Source organism: Neoarius graeffei, chromosome 11, assembly GCF_027579695.1.
Source record: "Neoarius graeffei isolate fNeoGra1 chromosome 11, fNeoGra1.pri, whole genome shotgun sequence".
In the NCBI taxonomy this organism is placed as follows: domain Eukaryota; kingdom Metazoa; phylum Chordata; class Actinopteri; order Siluriformes; family Ariidae; genus Neoarius; species Neoarius graeffei.
The window spans coordinates 27,285,053-27,310,728 of record NC_083579.1 but is presented as its reverse complement, the minus strand read 5'-3'; the positions used below and the strand labels follow the sequence as shown (position 1 = coordinate 27,310,728).

The window sequence follows — 25,676 nt, the reverse complement described above, 5'->3', positions numbered from 1 at the left end:
AATGGTTGTCTGTGTCTATGTGTCAGCCCTGTGATGACCTGGCGACTTGTCCAGGGTGTACCCCGCCTTTCGCCCGTAGTCAGCTGGGATAGGCTCCAGCTTGCCTGCGACCCTGTAGAAGGATAAAGCGGCTAGAGATAATGAGATGAGATGAGATTATTTGAGATGTAAATATCCCAGAAGCCACATAGTCTTGGCAAATGAAACTGAACAGGCTTAATGTTGAGCAATATAAGATCCTCAAAATTTGAATGAGAAATTCAAAAGTATGTGGATTCCATGAACGAGTACACAAATTTTCAATCTGTGCGCCTCCTGAGACACAGATGCACAGACACACATGGACAGCCCTCCTCTTTGAACTTTTTGTGCCATGTCCAAATCTGCATCGCAGTTGGTGCATTTTTAGAGAATTCTCTCATAAATGCACGCTGCACAGTCTTGTTCGACTGTGTTCGAGTGTACTCTAAGGCTACGTTTACATTACGTCGAATCAGCGGATCATCAGATTAATGTTCTTAAAACGATTCACGTTTACACTAAAACCGTTAGCCATGCACACAGCAACACCAATACGCGGATACGCTCGGCTCCGCAGGCATCCTGCGCTCCAAATCACTCCGCCCTGAACAGCGAGTGCCCTCTGGAGGGTGCGCACTCCGGCCCTGCGCAGCTCACAGAGCGCGCGAGTGAAGTGAACAAGCCACGATTCGGGACTGAGCCGCTGTGTGTGTGATCCCAGCGCACATCACTTACCACTTGCAAGTGGAAGGATGGCAAGCCTAAAGACAATCATAACTACACAATGAGCAGTATTTGCATCAGTATTTGCAGTATTTTCATACTTTTATACTCTTTAATGAAAGGTGATACAAGGCGGAAGTCCGCGCCGTTTTTCAGCAGTCGCGTCACATGACCAACGCCAGCGAATCAGAAAGGTGGATGTCACAGTGACGTTGTCCAATGAGACGCCAGCTAGAGCTCAGCGCAGCGTATTCGCGTATTCTGAATGTTTACACAGCACCGGAGCTGACACGATCTGGATTGAATACATGGACGCTGGCGGATTCCCGTTTCCTGGCTTTTCCAGGGGGTTTAATGTAAACGGACAGTGCGTCCGCGAAGAAAACGAGACAGATACGGTCTAATGTAAACGTAGCCTAACACACAAAACGCCTTTTCTTTTCCAGTGAATGGCATTTCTATACCTAAAAAGATAAAAACAAAAAACATTAAACATAAAAATGTGACCTGTTTTTGCACATGCTGTTAAAATTTGAGGTCAATTGAATGAGAATTGGCAAAGTTATTAGATTGTGAAATGATATCAAATTTTTTGAAACACCCTGTATTACAACTGCATGGCTCCATAGTAAAAGAGTCTGTGTGCTAAACTGGCCTGCCTGCAGTCCAGACCTGTCTCCCATTTAAAACATGTGGCGCATTATGAAGCACAAAATATGACAAAGGAGACCCCAAACTGTTGAGGAACTGAAATTGTATATTAGGCAAGAATGGGACAACATTTCTCTTTCAAAACTACAGCAATTGGTCTTCTCAGTTCCCAAACGTTTACAGAGTGTTGTTAAAAGTAGAGGTGATGCAACACAGTGGTAAACATGCCCCTGTCCCAACGTTTTTTAAAACGTGTTGCTGATATCAAATTCAAAGTGAGCAAAAATCAATACAATTTCTCAGTCACAACATTTGACATGTCGTCTTTGTACTATTTTCAGTGAAATATAGCATTTCCATGATTTGCAAATCATTGCATTTTGTTTTTATTTACAGTTTATACAGCGTCCCAACTTTTTTGGAATCAAGGTTGTATTTATAAAAATTTTTTTCAATGCAATATTACTCTATTGCTGCAGTTTGTGTGCAAACCTACATTTATGCTAACTTTTTTAAATACCACAACTAGATACTTTTTACCGTATGTGAGCTCACCGTGTTCACACTGTCCTCCGAGTTTCCATGAACTCCTGTTACAGAACATCAATCACACCTTCTGACCAATCAGAATGGAGAATTCAACATCAACGTTAAGCAAAGATATAGGTCGATATGACCCACAATCGTTCGGGTCCTTGCCTGGTTTCAAAATAAGCGAAATGGAAGCCTCTGTTAAAGTTTGCGGTAAATGTTTCTGATCAAAAGAGTGATTAAACATATCAAGGAGCAAGGGAGCGAGTTGAAAAGAAAACTTTTTATAGAACTCGACAGTATAGCCGTCTGGCCCAGGTGACTTGCCACTCTGCATTTTGCGAATGGAGTCAACTACCTCCTGTAATTTAATGGCTTCTTCAAGGCTGTCTTTGGCTTCTGTATCTACTTGTGGGAAATGAATGTTGTCTAAGAAAGTCATCATGCTAGAGTTATCATATGGGGCAGAAGAAGTGTATAGGTTGGAATAGAAATCTCTAAAAGTGTCATTTATCTCTATTGGGTCTATGGTCAGGGATTGTGATATGGTACGTATCTGAGGTATTAAGCGAGATGCAGATTGACATTTAAGTTGGTAAGCCAGAAGACGACCTGCCTTATCTCCATGTTCATAATAGTTTCCCTTTAGCCAAAGCTGGTGTTTTTCCGTTCTTTCAGTTGACAATAAGTCATATTGGGCTGTCAGTGCAACTCTCTCTTTATATAGCTCAGGAGTTGGGGTGATGGAATATTGTTGGTCAACGTGTCTTATTAATTTCAGTAGTTCGCTTTCTTTTTGTTTTCTCTCCTTGCTGCATGAAATAGAATAAGAAATAATCTTCCCTCTTATAACAACCTTGAGCGTTTCCCATAATATAGATGGGGATATGGATTCAGACCTGTTAAAGTATATGAACTCTTCTATTGCTTTGCCAATGATTTCACAAAAGCGACTGTCAGACAGTAGGGACCTGTCTAATCTCCAGACACCTGGTTGTGTGATCCGGCCTAACTAATGACATGTTTATGAATAGGTAATGACCCAATTGTCTGTCATTATTATCCTAATTTATTTTTTATTTATATTATTATTTTGTTTTTAGTATTATTATTATTGACAATTATATGTTTCTTGTTTGTTTGTTTTGTTATTATTATTTATTTATCTATTTATTTTCTCAAGTTATTTATTTAACTTTTTGCACAGTCAGTGTATTCTATTTAACTTGACATTCTATACTTATGTGTTTCTTTTTGTCTTTCACAGCAGTATACGAGTGTTGTGGGTGGGGTTTGGTTGTTGGGGGAAAAAAAAAAACGAATCCAATTCAAGATATTGTAACTAAATGCATATCACTTCAGCTTTCTTGAATAAAAAATATAATGCAAAAAAAAAAAAAGAATGGAGAATTCAACAGCACTGTGATCTAATATACTTTAACAAAGTGAAAATTATGCTATCGTGATGTATACAGACCGATATTTTGTACTAATTTTACATTTTATTCAAACACAGCTGAGTCCAAGGGCTTTAACAGTTTTAAGTAATGCCTGAGTGGATTTCTGTAGTTACTGCGCTTCCTTTTTTTTTTTTAAACAGCAATAAATAACTTCTCCTTTTGCTCTTGTGAAGAATTTGTGTTCCGCCACCGAAAGTCTGTGATTCATATGTAAATGCTCTGGATTCTCCTTTTTTGATTTGTAACAGATACTGGAGTTAAAAAGAAAGCCAGTGCAAAATTTAGACATAAGATTATCATTCTAATTATGATTATTATTATTTGATGACATCACCTCGTAGTAGTTTAGGGATGTTAATGTCCTTAAAACCGGGCTGTGACTCTGTGAAAATTCCACTACCCCTCCCTCCTGATAGGAAAATAATGCATGGTGGGGGCAGGGGTGTGATGTGGCACGGCATATCAGAGTGTGTCACGATCACGCCAAAGTGTATTACTTTCTTATGTATAACAACGCGTTCTGGAGTGTTCTACTCTGCTTATACCGCAGCGATAAACAATTTTTAATAAATTAGTGAACACCACATCATGTATTCTAACAGTTTATAGTCAGATTTAATCTCTCTCTCACAAACTCAACTTTTCCGAGAAACCATTTCCAAGAAAGCTGAAACTCCTCTGTCCTTAAAACTTTGTCCTGCAGAGAAACTTTAACTGTAACAAAGTTATAAATATTAAATAAATATCTCCTAACAACAACATCAATTCATCAATGATTATACATTTTACTTTATTAATCAAAAAACTTTTAAAAATCTGTTTATTATTAGTCTTGATTTATGCTAAGCACCTGCTGTACAGTATTATCCCTGTTATTATGAGCTGTTACTATAGAAACAATACCGTATTTGAACGAACGAATTAATATGAACCTGTCATTCATGTTACAGCTGGAATCACTGCCTGATCCATGCTGTTATACAAAAATAATGCCATTGGATTTAAGAATTCAACCACACTGTGGTATAATTTAGCAGTATAACCCGAGCAAAAACATGGCTACACTGATATTAAACACAGTGCCCTCCAAAATTATTCCCCCCCCCTAAAGATTAGTAAAAAGGTTGAGAAAAAAAATCCACCTTTTGGTGAAGTTGCTTCATCTCCCACTGAAAAAATGAGGAAAACCCCAACCTTTATTCGAAATATATTTATTCAGAGAAAAAACAAATCCATCATCAAGAAAATTATTTTCAAGAAACACACATGCGCCCCTATTATTGGCGCCACTGGAAATGATAGTGAACACAATGTAACTGAAGCATGTTTCCCATTTAAATTGTACAGTATTTTGAGTTGACTGGAGTGTGTAGGAACTTAAAAGCTGTAATCCATGACTTCCTGATTAACTGGGGAACAAATATGAAGTGACACAGAGGCCAAATTCCCTCAGCATCAGCATGGGAAAGACAAGAGAACACACAAACCAAATGAGGGGGAAGTGTGTTGAGCTTTATTTGGTGGATTTTTTCAAACATTTTCCTAATCTTTACAAGGAGTGCCAATAATTATGTAGGTGGCACTGTACGATTTCAAGTATGATATTGCTTTAGTTCTATAAAGAAGAATTTATTATCTACTGAGTGATATCTCAGACACAGCATGACCAAATGCTTGGTTTATTTTCGCACTGTTAACAGCCACACACTGAAGAAGCCACACTCACTTTACAGCTGGCTAACTAGCATATAATAATTTGTGAACAGTGGTGCTTGAAAGTTTGTGAACCCTATAGAATTGTCTATATTTCTGCATAAATATGACCTAAAACATCATCAGATTTTCACACAAGTCCTAAAAGTAGATAAAGAGAACCCAGTTAAACAAATGAGACAAAAATATTATACTTGGCTATTTATTTATTGAGGAAAATGATCCAATATTACATATCTGTGAGTGGCAAAAGTATGTGAACCTTTGCTTTCAGTATCTGGTGTGACCCCCTTGTACAGCAATAACTGCAACTAAATGTTTCCGGTAACTGTTGATCAGTCGTGCACACCGGCTTGGAGGAATTTTAGCCCATTCCTCCGTACAGAACAGCTTCAACTCTGGGATGTTGGTGGGTTTCCTCACATGAACTGCTCGCTTCAGGTCCTTCCACAACATTTTGATTGGATTAAGGTCAGGACTTTGACTTGGCCATTCCAAAACATTAACTTTATTCTTCTTTAACCATTCTTTGGTAGAACGACTTGTGTGCTTAGGGTCGTTGTCTTGCTGCATGACCCACCTTCTCTTGAGATTCAGTTCATGGACAGATGTCCTGGCATTTTCCTTTAAAATTCGCTGATATAATTCAGAATTCATTGTTCCATCAATGACGACAAGCCGTCCTGGCCCAGATGTAGCAAAACAGGCCCAAACCATGATACTACCACCACCATGTTTCGTAGATGGAATAAGGTTCTTATGCTGGAATGCAGTGTTTTCCATTCTCCAAACATAATGCTTCTCATATAAACCAAAAAGTTCTATTTTGGTCTCATCCGTCCACAAAACATTTTTTCCAATAGCCTTCTGGCTTGTCCACGTGATCTTTAGCAAACTGCAGATGAGCAGCAATGTTCTTTTTGGAGAGCAGTGGCTTTCTCCTTGCAACCCTGCCATGCACACCATTGTTGTTCAGTGTTCTCCTGATGGTGGACTCATGAACATTAACATTTGCCAATGTGAGAGAGGCCTTCAGTTGCTTAAGGCCCGGTCCCACTGGCCGATGGACACAAAACGTATGCAAAAAGGACACAGCGGACGAGCAAAATTTCGGGGGTGGCTCTATCCGTTTTCATCCGCTCCAGAAATGGACAAAATTGGCGAAAACAGAACGGAAAAGAACGGACGTGGGTAGTATATAGCGGGGATGTTAAACGCATGTTCATAGGAAGCCTAGCGGATGAAAGCGGATGGAAGTGGATGACAGCTCCGAAGGGGTTACCGGTGATAACTGAGAAGCGGACGCATAGCAGAAAGAGCGGATGCATAGCGGATGAAGGGGATGCATCACGTACGCCTAACGGAAACAAAGGGGATGTTGCGCGGATGTATATCGGATGCAGACCGTTCACTGCGCATGCGGGGGGTATGAATTGCGTCTGCTCCGCGGATATAAAGGGATGCAGCACGCACGCCGTCAGCATAAAGCGGAAAGACGTGCTGGCGGCTACATCGAGAGATCCAGATGATTTTCTCCCCCTTTTTATACAAAATATCGATTGTCCGCTAGGTGTCCTTCTACATACTCTAGACATACTCCAGACATCCTAAATATACGAGATACATCCCAGATATAAACGCTTTGTCCGTTTTGAATACTTTATATACGAGATGCATACCCTTACATCCTTTCTATTTCCGTGCTACTAACGATGAATAGACGTTTCATGTACCTTATCTTTCCTCCCTCTTTCCGTTTTCAGCTGCAGCGGATGTTCATCCGTTCTAAAAGTTTTGTGCAGCTCAAAACTTTTTGCGCGGATGAAATCACAGTGGACGGATGCTCGATGGATAGAGCGTATGAAGCACGTATGCAATGAGTACACAACGGATGCATAGCGTTTTCCAACGGATGGCAAAGATTTTTTGACGTTTTACATCCTCTTTGCATCCGTAAGTGCAGTGGGACCGGGCCTTTAGAAGTTACCCTGGGGTCCTTTATAACCTTGCCAACTATTACACGGCTTGCTCTTGGAGTGATCTTTGTTGGCTGACCACTCCTGGGGAGGGTAACAATGGTCTTGAATTTCCTCCATTTGTACACAATCTGCCTGACTGTGGATCGGTGGAGTCCAAACTCTTTAGAGATGGTTTTATAACCTTTTCCAGCCTGATGAGCATCAACAACGCTTTTTCTGAGGTCCTCAGAAACCTCCTTTGTTTGTGCCATGATACACTTCCACAAACATGTGTTGTGAAGATCAGACTTTGATAGATCCCTGTTCTTTAAATAAAACAGGGTGCCCACTCTTACCTGATTGTCATTCCACTGATTGAAAACAGCTGACTCTAATTTCACCTTCAAATTAACTGCTAATTCTAGAGGTTCACATACTTTTGCCACTCATAGATATGTAATATTGGATCATTTTCCTCAATAAATAAATGACCAAGTATAATATTTTTGTCTCATTTGTTTAACTGGGTTCTCTTTATCTGCTTTTAGGACTTGTGTGAAAATCTGATGATGTTTTAGGTCATATTTATGCAGAAATATCGAAAATTCTAAAGGGTTCTTAAACTTTCAAGCACCACTGTATTCTTATAAAAGAGTAATGACTATAGATCTTGAACATGATGAATTTCTAGTTGGCCTTCCAATGCAAAATGCTAACTTCAGTGAAAAGTTGTTGAGTTTTTCCACAACCGTCTCACGCCATGTCGGTCTGTGTGTGTGACGGTGAATTAAAAACTCAGGCCAATGGCCTAATATGAAATGACGTCGGTGGTAGCACACAAACACAGGACATTTGGATAAGATTAAATTGGATATGATTTTATCTAATAGGCCGAAGTTCATTTAAAAATGAAAAACCGTGAAGACACTTTTCATTTTTTCCAGTATAATTTTGGAGACAGACTGTCAGGAGACAGTGAAGTGACAGTGCTGGATGATGTTGTTCACTACAGTACTGTTGGCAGTGTTGCAAGGTTAAGGTCAATGAAAATGAGGATACTTGTAGTTCAGAACTGGATTCCAAATCTGTTGGTGCTGGGAATGGACCTCTATTTGTGTCTTCTTGTTAAATACTTTTTTTTTTGCTAGTCAGTAGTTAGTTGTTGTTGTTTTTTACACCAGTCAGTCAGTAGTCATGGTGAACAGATAACAGCTGCAGTAGCTGCTATACGTATTCTGTTCTCTGAACAGAGCCTGCCCCCTCTGAACAACCTTCCCTGCTGGAACATGTGTATATGGACTCTATGCTTTAGTGATGTGCCATTTATTATTAATAAATATAAATAACTAAGCCTTTTTCTCTCTGCAGATAATACTAACAAATTATTTATTTCAACAACATAGATTTAGTTCAAGGGCGGCACGGTGGTGTAGTGGTTAGCACTGTCGCCTCACAGCAAGAAGGTCCAGGTTCGAGCCCCATGGCCGGCGAGGGCCTTTCTATGTGGAGTTTGCATGTTGTCCGCGTGGGTTTCCTCCGGGTGCTCCGGTTTCCCCCACAGTCCAAAGACATCCAGGTTAGGTTAACTGGTGACTCTAAATTGACTGTAGGTGTGAATGGTTGTCTGTGTGTCAGCCCTGTGATGACCTGGCGACTTGTCCAGGGTGTACCCCGCCTTTTGCCTGTAGTCAGCTGGGATAGGCTCCAGCTTGCCTGCGACCTTGTAGAACAGGATAAAGCGGCTAGAGATAATGAGATGAGATTTAGTTCATGATTCATGTTTTATTGGCTGACATTCTAACTGCATGTATAGGCTATGAATTACACTAGCATGTTATTATTTTGGATTATGTTATGCCATACACTCAGTTTCATGCACAAACTGAGAATAAACACCCATAAAATAGCAATAAAAATGGTCATTATCAGCAGTGAAAATGGGGCCTAGAATGCACTACATTGCACCAGAGAGCATCTAAAAACTGAAAATTTTCTGGGAGACGCCCCACTCTACCCCGCTGCGCCGGGCCCAGGTATCACACGCGTTGCTCCACCCCCTACTCCCTTCTTTCCACCCCTCCTTCATTTCTTAATAAAACCCCTCTTTACTGTAATAACAGATTTTCAACTAGGAAGAGGATTTCTTCCACGATGAACACAGACAAACGGATGGAATAAGACACAGTGAAACGTCCCAGTTCGATTACAGGAAATAGAAGCACTCTTAAATGAACACAGCTCAACCAATCAAATCACAGGACCACAACTAACTGTTGTATACAGTATCACAGGCCTCGACATTAATGGTAGTCCGACTGTTCGGGACAACCAAATGTTTGGTCCAGACAAGTCAAATCTGCATCTGCCTGTCTGATGGGACAAACTGAATCTTTGTTGAAAATCACCATTTTTATAGTAATTATTCAAGAGTTATATCAATAAAGTTTCAACAAACCACTTCAATCTCCTCAGTGATCCGGCCGTGTTATTGTTTACGAAATTCTGGGGAAGCCGAGTACAGCACATGCGCGTGTGTGTGTGTGTAAATAACCACATCATAATATCCAATTATACATTATTACACTTCATTGAAATCGGAGAAATGGTGATCAAGTATGTCAATAAAATAAATATCCATGGTGAATCTTCATTTCATTTGGACATTCATTGTATTTTTCTTTTGTATGGTTCACATTAACCATCACAAATGTCATAAAATATTTTGTGGAATTTTACAACAGTGCCAAACTCACTTACAGTTTGTTTTCATTCTGTCTCCCTGGTCGTGTCCAACTTGTTTTCTTTTGGTTTCATTTCTTCGAAAGAAAGTGAAAAAGACAACAATCCCAAATCCTAAAACTGCAGATCAGGTAATGGGTTAGAACAAACATACGCACCATAATGGGGCTTTGGAAAGTTTTTGTTTATTGTTACAGTTAAAGTTTCAGTTTTATTGAACAATTATAAATCATTAAAGCATAATGATTATCATAACTATACCTGCTTTTTGATAAACTTTGTTAACTATTTTCCTTTCACTGAACTAGTAAATACATAGTAATTAAAAGGTTATGGTCAGGACAAGTGTAATTTTCTTGTCTCATCTCATCATCTCTAGCCGCTTTATCCTGTTCTACAAGGTCGCAGGCAAGCTGGAGCCTATCCCAGCTGACTACGGGTGAAAGGCGGGGTACACCCTGGACAAGTCGCCAGGTCATCACAGGACTGACACATAGACACAGACAACCATTCACACTCACATTCACACCTACGGTCAATTTAGAGTCACCAGTTAACCTAACCTGCATGTCTTTGGACTGTGGGGGAAACCGGAGCACCCGGAGGAAACCCACGCGGACAACATGCAAACTCCGCACAGAAAGGCCCTCGTCGGCCACGGGGCTCGAACCCGGACCTTCTTGTTGTGAGGCAACAGCGCTAACCACTACACCACCGTGCCGCCCGTAATTTTCTTGTATTTTTCTTTTTATCTTGCTGCTTGGATGAGTCACTGGACTGGAGTTAAAAAGTTAATATCGAGCCCTGTTATTATACTTGGATTTTTGCAATGATATCGTGAAACCGTGATATTTTTAGATACCGATTTGGAACACCGTAAACCGTAACAGCCCGAAAGCTGAATATCAAACCGCCATCAAGTAACCACGAAATACTGTACAGAACACATGGTGCAGAATACAGCAGATGTAAACTTTATAGAGGTATTACGCAGATATTATACAGTTTATAGCGTGGTTTGATGTTGATGAAACTATGATGTTTTATTCCAAATGATTTTCCTCCAATCCAGAGCAGCTGTTTTGCATGGCAGTTGGAGGCGGAGACGATCATGATCATGATGATAAACCATCTTAACCACTCTCCTGCGTCTATTTCAGATTGACTGATAGAAAACCATCTTCCCGATGATTAAAAAGAAAGACTAAATCCTGAATAAAGCGCCAGCAGCCCATGAGCGCAGTGTGATCTCAGTAAAGCGGGGTGATCCCACAGCCTGAGCTCCTCACACTCTAAACTTTGGACTGAGACACTCATCCACTGGAGTCGCACATCGGACACACGAACCTGGATAATAATCCGACTACACACAAATAAATCACTCTACATGAGTCTACTTACTGTTACTTGTGCATCTGAAACGCAAAAGAACCGTCCTCGGAGTCACCGAAGTTGAACGGAAGGCGCTAGCGAAGGATCAGTCAGAGCAGCAGCTCCACTGTCTCAAACCGACCTGCGTCCCTGAGAATGGGTCGCAACTGCGCATGTGCACAGCCTTCGCGCATGCGCGTTAGGTATTTAGTCTGTTTACCACATAGAGATGAGTGTATTTACAGATTGACAGTGTCCTGTACTGGTAATGACTTCCGGGAAAGCCGAGGATTTCAGCTAATTTTAATTATTTTTCCGTATTAATTATTCATGTTCTTTTTTTTCTACGTAAAATTGCATGGATTGTCTAAATATCCAAAATGAAAAAGCAAATCGATTGTTCATGAGGCTCAAAGGCTAAAACGGCCCAGATAGCAAGCTGACATTGAATAGATATTGATTTTCCATCTGAATCATCAGAATGGTCGACATTGAAATCTTGATGCAAAATAGATGTTGAATCACCATTGTTAAACCGAACCCGACCTAAAATAAAGTTGACAGCAGTGATACACTGTAAACCCGAATAAGTTGAGTTTACTTAAAAAAATTGAGGAAAGTGGTTGCCTTAAAAAAATAAGTAATTATTAATGATTGAATTGAGTACCTTAAACTTACAATCTTCTGGTAAGTTTAAGGTACTCAATTCAATCATTAATAATTACTTATTTTTTTTAAGGCAACCACTTTCCTCAATTTTTTTAAGTAAACTCAACTTATTCGGGTTTACAGTGTATTGAAACAACATTGATTCATAGTCGTCCTTATTATGATTGATGTATCATTGATATTTGGTTTACCGGGTGATAACAGTCATGTTGAAAAGTCATTGATTTTGTGTTGACCGGGAAATCACGTATGGTCGAAAAGCCATCGATATATAGTTGACCGGGAAAGATGATTGAAAAGTCATCGATCATTGTTGAACGGGACAGGGGACAGCGTGAGACAAAGACCGGCAGCGGCGCACAGGCACCCGTTCTCGGATCCGGGATCAATTACAGGTAAGCAGCACTTTCAGCATTTAATCCTTACACATAGTTCAATGTATAGTTCACGCGATAGACTGCCACAGCGTGCTGTCACAGCCGATTTCCTCCGATCAACTCCGATCAGCAACGCAAGCTGTCAAGTAGGCTCGCCTGCTAGCAAGCTTGATAAACTGCAGGTTCTAGTTAGCTCAATGACTTCACTGGTGTCATAGCCCATGTTTACATTAGACCGTATCAGCGGATCATCAGATTAAAGTTTTTAAAACGATTAGTGTGCACACAGCAACACCAATACACGATTTGCGAGCACACAGCAATACCAATACACGGATACGCTCGGCTCCGCAGGCATCCTGCGCTCCAAATCACTCCGCCCTGAACAGCGAGTGCCCTCTGGAGGGTGCGCACTCCGGCCCTGCGCAGCTCACAGAGCGCGCGAGTGAAGTGCACAAGCCACGATTCGGGACTGAGCCGCTGTGTGTGTGATCCCAGCGCATATCACTTACTACAGCCTATTATTAGCAGCAGTAGTACAATGTGTAACTGAAAACTATGTTTTGTGTGTGTTTCAGATGCCTTCACTCAACAGCCTGGCATGAATGATCTGGTCTTCACCCAGGCTGTGCAGAAATGGCTACGATATGCGCCAGACAGAACTGGAGGTGTCGCTCGCGCCGAAAGACATGAAAATTAAATGAACTTAAAATAAAAATCTTGTTTTCTTAAAAAAAAGGCATGTGTTTCATATTTACTATTTTAGGCAATTAAAATGGAGATCCTGGCTGTAGATAAAGCAGGATATATGAGCCAGATATTTCTGGTAGGCTATCAATTGAAATAACATTGAAAGCGCATTGATTTTTAGTTATGTCGAAATTTCAATGTTGTTTCAATATCGACGGGAATTGAAATACAATTGAAGTTACGTGTGTCCATAGTTAATAAATCAACATCGTTTCAATGTTAGCGGAGGGTGCAAACTGATTCATCGGACATGAACAAATGAATAAATCTTGAGTAATCTTGAGGCGTGTGTGTCCGGGGCGCGGTGTCGCGGGGGGGGGATCGAACGAACCCTCCGATCCCCCCTGGCTACGGGCCAGTTGCTCATCCTACCAATGTTGAAAACTGGCCGGCAAAAGTGACGATGGTTCAACGTCGTATATTCGACCTTCTCTGACGGTCGACAGATCAACCTTTACCCACGTTGATTCAACGGTGATAAATCGACCCTCTCAGACGGCGGAGAAATCGACGTTTCACGGCGCCGTTTCAACGTTGATTTTCTGACGTACGACGGAAACCGACCATTCTGACCAAAACTCTACGTCGTTTCAACGACCCTCTGCTATCGGGGATGTTAAATCAACATCGAAATCTGACGTTGATTCAATGGTTTAACGTCGACAATGCAATGTTGATTCTACATCGTTTCAATGTCAGCTTGCTATCTGGGGGTACACTTGAAATAATAATAATAATAATCCTTTATATATATATATATATCAGCTGGATAGTACAGTGGTAATGCTCACTGACTACGACGCAGGTGATCGGGGTTCGAATCCCGGTCGGGGCAAAACATCATCCAGTAAGGGTCCTTAGGCAAAAAACCCCTCATGATATATCAGCCTACCTCAGGAATGAGTGAAAACATAACTGAAAGAGTCATACCGGCTCAGACGTCGCCCGGGTCAACAAGGTCTGCGTCAGTTGCTAGGGAACCAGGGCAAACTGATGAGAAATGGGCTACTGGAACAAGACATCGATGGACGAGGACAGAAAATACGGATTTGCTGGAATGCTACTATACAAGCAATCCCAGAGAGAGGGGATACATGCAGAGAATGTGGGACCATTGGATACTTCGAAACCCACAATCAAGGCTAACAAAGAAACAGCTATTAGCCCAGTGTTCCAACATCCATAATCGAAATCTGCTATCACAACTAGAGATTAATGAAATAACAACGATGCTACGGCAAGGGGGAGCCAGGAAGACAGGTCATCATCCCCACAACCAGAGATTGGGTACCAAGCCCCAACAGCTAACAGCCTCAACACAAGAGCTGCTGACCTGAGAAGGAAGATCGTGACCCAACTGGAAACCTGGAGCCCCTGACGAATACCGAAGCTGAGTTGCCAAGTACCTTCAGAAGAGCTACTAGTAGATGTGAATGCTGCTCTGAAGACAATCTCCACAAGAACCATCACTGAGACCAACAAGCTGATACACAGTACAGCAACAGTAATCATGGAGATGCTTGGACACAAGGTGGGCTCGGGACATAACAAACAGTATCCACCATGGAAGAGACGATTAGAGGCCAAGATAAAGGCAGCAAGGAGAGAAGTTAGCCAGCTAGCTGAACTACAGAAAGGGAACATGGTGAATAAAGGGGCGCCCAGGAAGTACAACTCACTCTCCATACCAGAGGCACTCGAAACTGCCAAACAGCGACTAACAGCTCTGGCCACCCGGTTGAGGAGATACACCAAGGAAGGAGAGGCCAGGAGAATAAACAAGCTGTTCTCCACTGAACCAGCCAAGGTGTACTCTCAATGGCAGGGGAACAACAACCGGTCAGACCCACCAAGAGCTGAGGTGGAAAAATACTGGAAAGACATATGGGAAAGAAAGGCATCACACAACACCGATGCCCAATGGTTAGTGGACCTAAGAGCTGACCACAGCAACCTCCCAGAACAAGAACCAGTAACCATCTCAATGGCAGACGTCCAAGAAAGAGTGTCAAAGATGAAGAGCTGGACAGCACCAGGCCCCGATATGATCCATACGTACTGGCTGAAGAAGCTAACTGCACTCCATGAACGCCTAGCAGCACAGATGAACCAGCTGCTGAGGGATGGAACCCACCCAGAATGGCTAACCCAAGGCAGGACAGTCCTAATCATGAAGGACCCCCAGAAGGGACCCATCCCATCCAACTACCGGCCAATTACCTGTCTCTGCACAACATGGAAGGCCCTGTCAGGCATCATTGCGGCAAAAATGAGTAAGCATGTGGCTCAATACATGAGCGAGGCACAGAAAGGGATTGGCAGTAACACCAGAGGAGCCAAGCACCAGCTACTGGTCGATAGAACAGTCGCCCGAGACTGTAAGAAGAGACAGACCAACCTGTGCACTGCCTGGATTGACTACAAGAAAGCCTACGACTCAATGCCACACACATGGATACTGGAATGTCTGGAACTGTATAAGATCAACAGGAACCTAAGGACCTTCATACAGAACTCAATGGAAATGTGGAAGACAACCCTAGAGGCCAACTCAAAACCCATTGCCCAAGTCAACATCAAGTGCGGCATATACCAAGGAGATGCGCTATCACCACTGCTGTTCTGCATAGGCCTGAACCCCCTCAGTCGGATCATCACGAAGAGCGGCTACGGGTACCGATTCCGTAGTGGGGCAACAATCAGCCACCTGCTCTACATGGATGACATCAAGCTGTATGCCAGGAACGAGCGAGAAATAGACTCGCTGATCCACACCACCCGGATCTACAGCGATGACATAGGGATGTCATTCGGATTGGACAAGTGTGGCCGGATGGTCTCAAAGAGAGGCAAGATGATCTGGACTGAGGGGATTGACCTACCAGAGGGCAACATAGGTGATATCCAAGACAGCTACAAGTACCTTGGCATCCCACAGGCTAATGGAAACCATGAAGAAGCCACAAGGAAGTCAACCACAGCCAAATACCTCCAGAGAGTAAGGCAGGTCCTGAAAAGTCAGCTGAATGGTAAGAACAAGGTCCGAGCCATCAACATGTACGCACTACCAGTCATCAGATACCCCGCTGGTATCATAAACTGGCCAAAGGAGGAGATAGAAGCCACAGATATCAAGACTAGAAAGCTCCTCACCATGCATGGAGGGTTCCACCCCAAGTCCAGCACCCTGAGACTATACACTAAGCGGAAAGAGGGAGGCCGAGGGCTAGTGAGCGTCAAGACCACGGTCCAGGATGAAACATCGAAAATCCGAGAATACATCAGAAAGATGGCCCCAAAGGATGAACTGCTAAGTGAATGTCTCAGGCAGCAGAACCCTGATGAGAGTGCAGAGGAGGAGGAGGAACAGACAACCTGGAGAGACAAACCCCTACATGGCATGTACCACCGTCAGATAGAGGAAGTGGCTGATATCAATAAATCCTACCAGTGGCTGGATAATGCAGGACTGACAGACAGCACAGAGGCACTAATCATGGCAGCACAAGAACAGGCCATAAGCACAAGAGCCATAGAGGCCAGGATCTACCAGAGTAGATCAGACCCAAGATGCAGACTGTGCAAAGAAGCCCCTGAAACAGTCCAGCACATAGTAGCAGGGTGTAAGATGCTAGCTGGATCAGCGTACATGGAGAGGCACAACCAAGTGGCTGGGATAGTATACAGGAACATCTGCAACCAGTATGGAATAGAAGTACCCAAGTCCCAATGGGCCATACCACAGAAGGTGGCTGAGAACAACAGGGCCAAGGTTCTGTGGGACTTCAGCTTCCAGACTGACAAACAGATCCTGGCTAACCAACCGGACATAGTGGTGGTGGACAAAGAGCAGAAGAGAGTGGTGGTGATAGATGTGGCGATCCCAGCTGACGCCAACATCAAGAAGAAGGAACATGAGAAACTTGAGAAGTATCAAGGGTTGAAAGAGCAGCTGGAACGGATGTGGAAGGTCAAGGGTTGCGTGGTCCCCGTGGTAGTGGGGGCACTTGGGGCAGTAACCCCCAAACTGGGAGAGTGGCTCCAGCAAATCCCAGGAACAACATCTGAAGCCTCAGTCCAGAAGAGTGCAGTACTAGGAACATCGAAGATACTGCGCAGAACCCTCAAACTCCCAGACCTCTGGTAGAGGACCCGAGCTTGAGGATGACATGGATACCACCCCCCCGCCGGGGGTGAGAAGGAGATTATATATATATATATATATATATATATATATATACACACACACGATCTGTTAGTCCCCCCCCCCCTTTTTTTCTATTTTGGAAAGCTTATTTTTACTTCCTTGTGTCATGTAATAGTCCGAATGTGTAAGTTTTGTTTGTCTAGAAATTTTATTTTATATAATTTGTCTTCAGAATTACATATCTTAGACCTGAATGTAAACCAAAAAATGGACACTGGAAGATTATGATGATGATTAATAATAATAATAATAATAATAATAATAATAATGTTTATATTACTATTTATTAATATTAATATAATTATATAATAATTACATAATTGTAGAATATATATATATATATATATATATATATATATATATATATATATATATATATATATATATATATATATATGTATATATATATATATATATATCTCCTTCTCACCCCCAGCGGGGGGGGGGGGGGGGGGGGGGGGGGGGCGTTACCACTGTACTATCCAGCTGATAGTACATATATATATATATATGAGTGTTTAGTCTACGTCTAGTTCATATCTAGAGTGTTTATACTGTTTATATTGTCTGTTTGAGTGTTTAGTCTTTGTGTAGTTCTTATCTAGTGTTTACACTGTTTATATTGTCTGAGTGTTTAGTCTACACTGTAAAAAATGATTTGTTGTTTTAACTTAAAAAAGTTAGTGCAAGGGTTGCCTTAAGGGCTGCCTTAAAATTTTGAGTTCACTGAAATTAATATAGTAAGTTCACAACAATTTAACTTACTATGTGAATTCCAGGGAACTCAAAATTTTAAGGCAGCCCTTGCACTAACTTTTTTAAGTTAAAACAACAAATATTTTTTTACAGTGTATGTCTTGTTCTTATCTAGTGTTTATACTGTTTATTTATACTGTTTATATTGTTTGTCTGAGTGTTTAGTCTATGTCTAGTTCCTATCTAGAGTGTTTATACTGTTATATTGTTTGTTTGTTTGTTTGTTTTTTTCAATTATTCTATTTTTATTTATTGCATTGCCTGTTTGCACCGTGGGTCAGAGAGGACTGAAATTTCATCTGTGCTGTATGTCGAGCATGTATAGCATATTTGACAATAAAGTTGACTTGACTTGAAAACCTACTTTTTAAAAAATCTAAGACTTTCAGTTTGATCTAGCATCAGAACTTTTTTTTTTTACTTTTTTTTTTGTTATGTTTTATTGGAAAGTTGGTCAAGTTTGAGAATGAAAAATAGTCCAGATAGCTTCAGAAGTATATGTTAATTTAGACAAATGATCTCAACTGATTTGGAGATGATTTTTATATTTTCCTAATGTTTGTTTGTTGACTTGTTTGTTTTAAAAATAGCAAATAGACTGTCCATAAGTATGGACAGTAAGCATGCATGAAAGGGTTAATTAAAATATTTTTAATTGCTTATTTATGGAATATGTATTTATGTTTTATTTAAACTGATTGATTGACTGCTTTACTGACTGATTGATTGACTGATTGACTAATTTTATGAAGCCGTTGTTCTACCTCTGGCCTTCTCAAACTTTGTGGAGGCAGTGACTCATTTCATTGTTGCTGAACAAAATACAAATATTGAGATGTTAAGCTAATTTTCACTGAATTTTAATGAAATTGACATTAGGTTTATGTTGATATTATTTATAAGTCTAATTATTAGAGCTACTAAGGCTGGATTAATGCAGTCAAAATGCTGATGACAATAATAAAGTAATACTGAAAACTTAAAAAAAATCTTATTGATCCCTGTACTTCAAAGAACCTACTTGTTTCTATCTGCCTCTAAAATAAACATGTAGACTAGCAGAAAAAAAACCTTCCTCCTCTGTATTCACTTTCATGTTCTTGAACCCAGATATTTATATCTGATATTGTAAAGTAACAGGATATCAAACTTTATAAGAAACTTTCACAGTGTGCATATTGTGTACAATAGGCCAATAATGTCACAATAAGATGCAGTTGATGTGCACAGAGTGCAGATGTGGAGGGGAAACCTTAGTCAAGCAAGAGCAGCCATAACATTAAACCCACTGAGAGGTGAAGTGAATTACATTGATTATCTCATTAGTGGCATCTGTTAATGGGTGGGATATATTCGGCAGCAAGAGAACAGTCAGTTCTTGAAGTTGATGTGTTGGAAGCAGGAAAAATGGGCAAGCATAATGATCTGAGTGACTTTGACAAGGGCCAAATTGTGATGGCTATATGACTGGCTATGAGCATCTCCAAAATGGCACATCTTGTGGGGTGTTCCCGGTATGTAGTGGTCAGTACCTACCAAAAGTGGTCCAAAGAAGGACAACCAGTGAACCAGCGACAAGGTCATGGGTGTTGAAGGTTCTTTGATTCGCATGGGCCATGAACACTAGCTCATATGGTCCAATCCCACAGAAGAGCTACTGTAGCACAAACTGATAATGTTAATGCTGGAGTAAACAGAAATGTGTCCTTCCTTGGAATATGAATCTATCTATCTATATACTCCCCTATTGACTACATCCTGATACAATCTACATAAATATAATTTAGAGCTTCAAGGCACAGAAACTAATCTGCACAAGCTTTGTGCAGTGATCATCAGGCTCACTGTAGATCATCCGGGTTTAAAAACAATCCACAAGACATCAATCTTCATACAGCAGCACTTCGGAATTCTTCATTCTGTTTTTTTTTTTCAGAAAGCATGGATTAAATTTTCTGTAACAGCAGCAAACTAAAAAATATATTGTTTTGTTCCTGTGTTGATATACAGTAAAAAAAGTGTATTATTGTTATAATAATTTCCATGCAATGCTAATTTTTAATGAGACTGTAAATGTGATTTGCTGATTACTGTGAAGATCATTACCATAAAATAATAGTGAATTAAGAACAATAAATCAATTGATGCTGCTGTAAAATAACACAGAACTGTATTTTCGCAGAAATACTGCTTGTAATTTAACAGTGTAGTGACGTTATGTCAGAACACACAGAGGAAATGGTGGAATAAAACCCAATTTCAAAGCAGCAAGTCCATCCATTATCTGTAGCTGCTTATCCTGTCCAGGATTGCAGGCAAGCTGGAGCCATCCCAGCTGACTATGGGCGAGAGGTGGGGTACACCCTGGACAAGTCGCCAGATCATCGCAGGGCTGACACGTAGAAACAAACAACCATTCACACTCACACCTATAGTCAATTTAGAGCCACCAATTAGCTTAACCTGCATGTCTTTGGACTGTGGGGGAAACCAGAGCACCCGGAGGAAACCCACGCAGAAAGGCCCCTGTTGGCCACTGGGCTCGAACCCAGAACCTTCTTGCTGTGAGATGACAGTGCTAACCACTACACCACTATGCAGCAAGGCAATATTTTTTAATAACAAAAAAACTGTAGGCGTTTTTTTTTCCATTTAGTTGTTTTTCAGCTACGTATCAATATTATATGAACTGTGAGTTGTTCAATGGATTTTTTGAACACTTGGGAATGTTTTAGATCAATGATCATATTTTGATGGGATGAAAAATTCAGGAAACTAAAGCACCAGTTGAGACAAAGCTTAACTGAGTGTCATTTCAATTCATTTCAACATATCAGATACAGTAAAGTGCAAAAGTCTTAGGCACCTGCAAAGAAATGGTTTAGAGCAAATATCCCTTCAGAAATAATGAAATTAAATGTTTCTATGTTTACAAAATACTATAAAGAGCAGTAAAGAGTAACAAATAAAAAGAAAAGTTAATATGTGGCGTGATAACCCTTTCATCAAAAAAAAATAGTCTCAGGTACAGTGAACGCAGTTTTATGTAGAAATGAGCTGTACTGTAGGTTTTACTGAGCATCTTATAGAACCAGCCACAGTTCTTCTAGACACTTTGACTGTCATACTTACTTATTCATTTTGCACCAAAACCCAGCAGCCTTCATTATGTTTTCTATTTTAATCTGAAAAGTGCTCTCTTATGTAATATGCTGCTCAGATACAAACTTTTTTTTTCCTGTAATATTTAATTTTGTGTTGGAAAACGAACGTTTGGACTCTAAAATGTTTTTGGACTGACTCGATAAAAAATAGAACTCTATAACAAAGTTTGTACTTAAAAAAGACTTGCACAGTAGTGTATATTAAAAAGAGAAAAGAGACAAAATCTTTAACAAAAAACAATGTCTTCTTCTTCTATGACTACAACTACTACTTTTTCCAAATTATTATTGAATATTAAAATTGATATACAATTTCAGTATATTACAGTATGTTATTGAAATCAGTACCCAAAAACCCCTACCAGAGCTAAGCACACTTCTGAGTTTGATTATTGATAATAATAATAATAACCCAGCGCAAGCAAGCAGCCGTCCGTTCCTGCAGCCATGACGGCGCTGGTCGCGCACCCGCTTGTCACACTGGGGTAAAAAGCAGTGACTGTGGGAAGTGGGAGAAGGAATGCAAGAGGGTCTCACTGCAGTGATCTTTAGGGGGAGTTGTTCCAGCAACGGCCTTGACTGAGGCCAGTGCTGTCTGAGGGAGCCGAAAGCAGATAAGATTGGGATTGTTTGGTCTTGGGGCGAGTAGACGCATTCTTTTACACGACTACTCTGTTAGTCTAGCCTGGCAAGCCAGACTAAATGTGCATATTTAGTCTGGCCTCGATCCGTAGACATTTCCGAAGCGGGTAGGAGGAACAAACTGCTGTCTTTCAAACTGTCTCTGTGCGTATAGGCCAACGCTCTGACCAATCAGCGCAACAGTGACTGTGACGTAGTCAGAGCGACAGAAAGCAGTGGGGGAGGCCTTGAAATAAATAATTTTTCAAAATGCGTATTAATTAATAGACAGGTTCTAGATATTAAGAAGTTTGGAGATAATGACCACAAGTTTGGAGTCTGTACCACATACACATTTTTTTCCAAGTGTTTTTCAAGGGTTTGCTTAAACTGTTTTTGAGAGTTTTTATTTAGTGGTGTTTGGTGAAATAATTTCCCTTAAATTTAAAATAACGGGAAAATAAGAAACAATCAAAAAGTAATGTTTCAAAGCTGTTTATTAATTCTTCGTACTGCACAAACTAGCCCATCCTTTTGGCTACCTGCAGAGCCAGCTGGTAGATCAGACTTTTGCCATAGCCGGTCGGCAAAACAGCGAAAACGTCCTTCTTGAAAAGGAATGAGCGGAGAGCCTCTTCTTGCTCATGTTTCAATGAAAACTCCAAGTCTAATTCTTCTAAAACTGATTCCAAAGCGGAGTCAAACGCGTGCTGTTCACTAACCCGTAGCCATCTTCCCTGTTGCGCTTTCTCCAGCATCGTGCAGCTTTGTCGTCACTCCTGCAAAAGCCCGCCCAAAGAATCCAAACAAAAACCTTGCGTTGTGATTGGCGGGCACGATTTGATGCCCGGGGTGTTTTTGTTTATATGGTGCGAGGCTAGACCCATTCGCTAGGCAAAAAATATTTTTGGCCGCTAGGCGGGTGGGTCTAGTTTACTAGGCTACTGTTTGTCCATTCTGGTCTCCGAATCGATCCATTTTCCTTTGCAAAGCCAAAAGCTTCTCCATGATGTTATCCATGTTGCGGTTCAAGTTCTGAATAGCCACAGTCTGAGTGCTGACAGCTCTGCCCACCACTTCAATCATGTCGGGCAGCTTTATGGGGCTTTGGACAGCTGTCACCGTTTTCTGAATTCCTCGATAAACCAGGGCAATGCCTAATCCAATCAGCAAAAGACCTGTAATCATGGTTCCGAATAGGTAGATGTCTTCAATGTCCTCCACAGAAAGAACCGCCAGGCACACGACCCGCTGCTTTTCCCACGCACCCATCGTGTAGCCAGCTGTGAACGTTTCGGCAGGACAGGCCGGTTCCCCCGAACCCCAGCTTCTCATCGAGAGAATTGTGTAAATTGCGTTGAGAGACCAATTTATCAATTCCATGATTTTTTAGTTTGGAGAGCAGTGCAGAGACAGTCTCTCAAAAGTATAGACAGTAGACAGACGAGATGAGAGGAGCAAAGCAGGGAAGATAAGGGAGAGGAGAGGGAGAGAAATGCGACCACCTTCCATGAGAGCACGGAGAGAAAAAAAATCCTGATTCTGATCGCGTTCGAGGGAAAAATTGAAATGGCAAGCCACTTCAAATCCTGCCAAAATGTCCTGAATGTGCCTCGAATGAGCCGGAATGCTGTTGGAATGAAAATTCTTCATATATTCCGGGATATTTGAAGTACATTCTAAGTACTTGAGCTGCATTCTCTTTGAATTCTTAGACGTTCGAAACATATTCGGCGGCTATTCTGGGAGCGTTCTGACTGCATTTGAGGTGAATTCGTATCGCATTCGAGGCACCTTCCGACCAGACTTCGGGTGGTATTCGGGCAACAATCGAACCGCACTCGTACGGCATTCAAAGTGCATTCTTAATATTCTTACTGCATTCTAACAGCATTCTAGGTATTCCTACTGTGTTCCAACTACATTTGAACTGCATTCAAAAGCTAATACACCCAGAATGTGCAAGAATCATTCGAGGCGGGTTCGAAGCACATTCTAAGTATTCGAACAGCATTCTTACAAAGCTGTAAGAATGTTGGTCAGTTTGAAATTCCCGCCCGAATGTGGCACAAATTTTGAAAAATTTGTCATTCCGTCTGGTTCTGCTTGATTCCTGCTAATTCCAAATAAGTGTGATGGGGGCCTAAACAATTGAAGGAATCTGGAGGAATTTTGGTGCATAAAGGGCAAGGGCACAAGCCTAATCTGAACACCCGTGATCTCAGATCCCTCAGATGGTGCTGCATCAAGAACCGTCATTCATCTATAGCTGATATAACCACATGGGCTCAGGATTATTTTGGGAAACCTTTGTCAAGCTACAATATAGAGTTACATCCACAAATACCAGTTAAAACTTTACTGTGCAAAAAAAGAAGCCTTGTGTTAACTGTGTCCAGAAGCACCACTGACTTCTCTGGGCTCAGAGGCATCTGGGATGGACCATCACACAGTGGAAATGTGTAATGTGGTCAGACGAATCAGTATTCCAATCTTTTTTGGAAGAAATGGATGCTGTGTGTTCCGGAAGATGAAAAAGACCATCCAGACTGGTACTAGTGCAACCCTGTAGAATCTACTTGGTTAAGTTTTCTTTTCCTGTAGGAGTAAGTTTCCTTTGGCAGATATGCCGTTTATTTTCAAAGTTTTTATTTCATTATGACAACATTTTATTTACATTGGGTAATGCTCAGAAGATGTTTTGAACACTTTGCTCAAAGGTAAAATGTGTTTAGGAGTGATAATTATTAAAAAAAGAATGTTCATATGTTGGCCAATCAATGAAGAAGGGAGAGGTCACGCAAGGGGAGAATGAAAAAAACAAACAAAGGGGAATCGTTCTCTGGGAACTGGGACTGAACAGAGGAAAGACGTGTTTCCAGAGCTAAATAGTTAATGTTTCCCTGGGCACTCTAAGTTGCTTACAAGTAGTCAGAACGACAACTTAAGTGTATAGAGTGTACTTTTGACCGGTGATTTACCGTTGAGGACGTTTCTAAATGTTATGGTTTTGTAGCTAAGTCATATAGCCAAGTCAATAAGGTTAGCAGCTCGCTAGCTGGGACTGCGCTGTTTTTGAGAGAGCCTGCGTTAAACGGGATCCATCGAGGGAAGACTGTGCCTTTGGGGAACTGTCAGCGGTGCTGTGAGGAGTGGAGTGGAGACACAAATCGGCAGTACAGCTCGTGAGTTCTACCGTGGTGGCACAATGACCTTCAATGGACCGGAGTTTCCACAGTCTGAGTGAGGTAAAGCTTTCTGTTTGGTGCGCGAGTAGCGTGAAGAGGCCATTTTAAAGTTTCTAAGGCCACTACGTTCACAAGCAACTATCAGGCCTGCACCGGAGACATTGGTAGTCATCATTTAAGTTTACAATTGCCGGCTTAGGTTTATATTTGGGCCCATAGGTTTAAGGTATACCATTTTTCTTTTCATGTGTGCAGTTGTGTGTGTGAAAACATTTGAAAGGGGTAACTGTTACTGTAACTGTTTCATTGTTGGGCTAACCCCACTTGTTATCTGTAACATTTGTGAGGGGATATTTAAAGAGGTACCATATAAATTTGGTTGTTATAACATCATCTGTTAGAGATGAATGTTTTGTGGTACGCTGTAAAACCCGATAAGGTCACTGAGCTCAAAAATTGTATTGAAACCGATTACGTAAAAAATTTTGAGGTAAGTAACTTAAATTTTTTAAGGTAAGATTTCTTAAAAATTACAATTAAGTGTAACTATAGTGTAATTTTTAAGAAATCTTACCTTAAAAAATTTAAGTTACTTACCTCAAAATTTTTTACGTAATCGGTTTCAATAAAATTTTTGAGCTCAGTGGCCTTATCGGGTTTTACAGTGTAACATTTTAAAGGGTTACTGTACATTTTTTTTGTTGAGCTATTATCACCCACCTGGGGGGTATTTCTTAACTGTGAAGGACTTTAACATTATACTAAATTTTACATTTT

At 41.0% G+C, this 25,676-nt stretch overlaps 1 protein-coding gene across 2 annotated transcripts in view; it reads right to left on the bottom strand.

Moving 5' to 3' along the window:
• Positions 1 to 11,317, bottom strand: part of syne3 (spectrin repeat containing, nuclear envelope family member 3) — a 118,525-nt gene extending 107,208 nt beyond the window's left edge. For both annotated transcript variants that reach the window (XM_060933694.1, XM_060933695.1), the window contains exon 1: positions 11,198 to 11,317. The gene's annotated coding sequence lies outside the window, so the exon portion shown is untranslated. The remainder of the gene's footprint in view (positions 1 to 11,197) is intronic.
• Between the last annotated feature and the right edge of the window lie 14,359 nt (positions 11,318 to 25,676).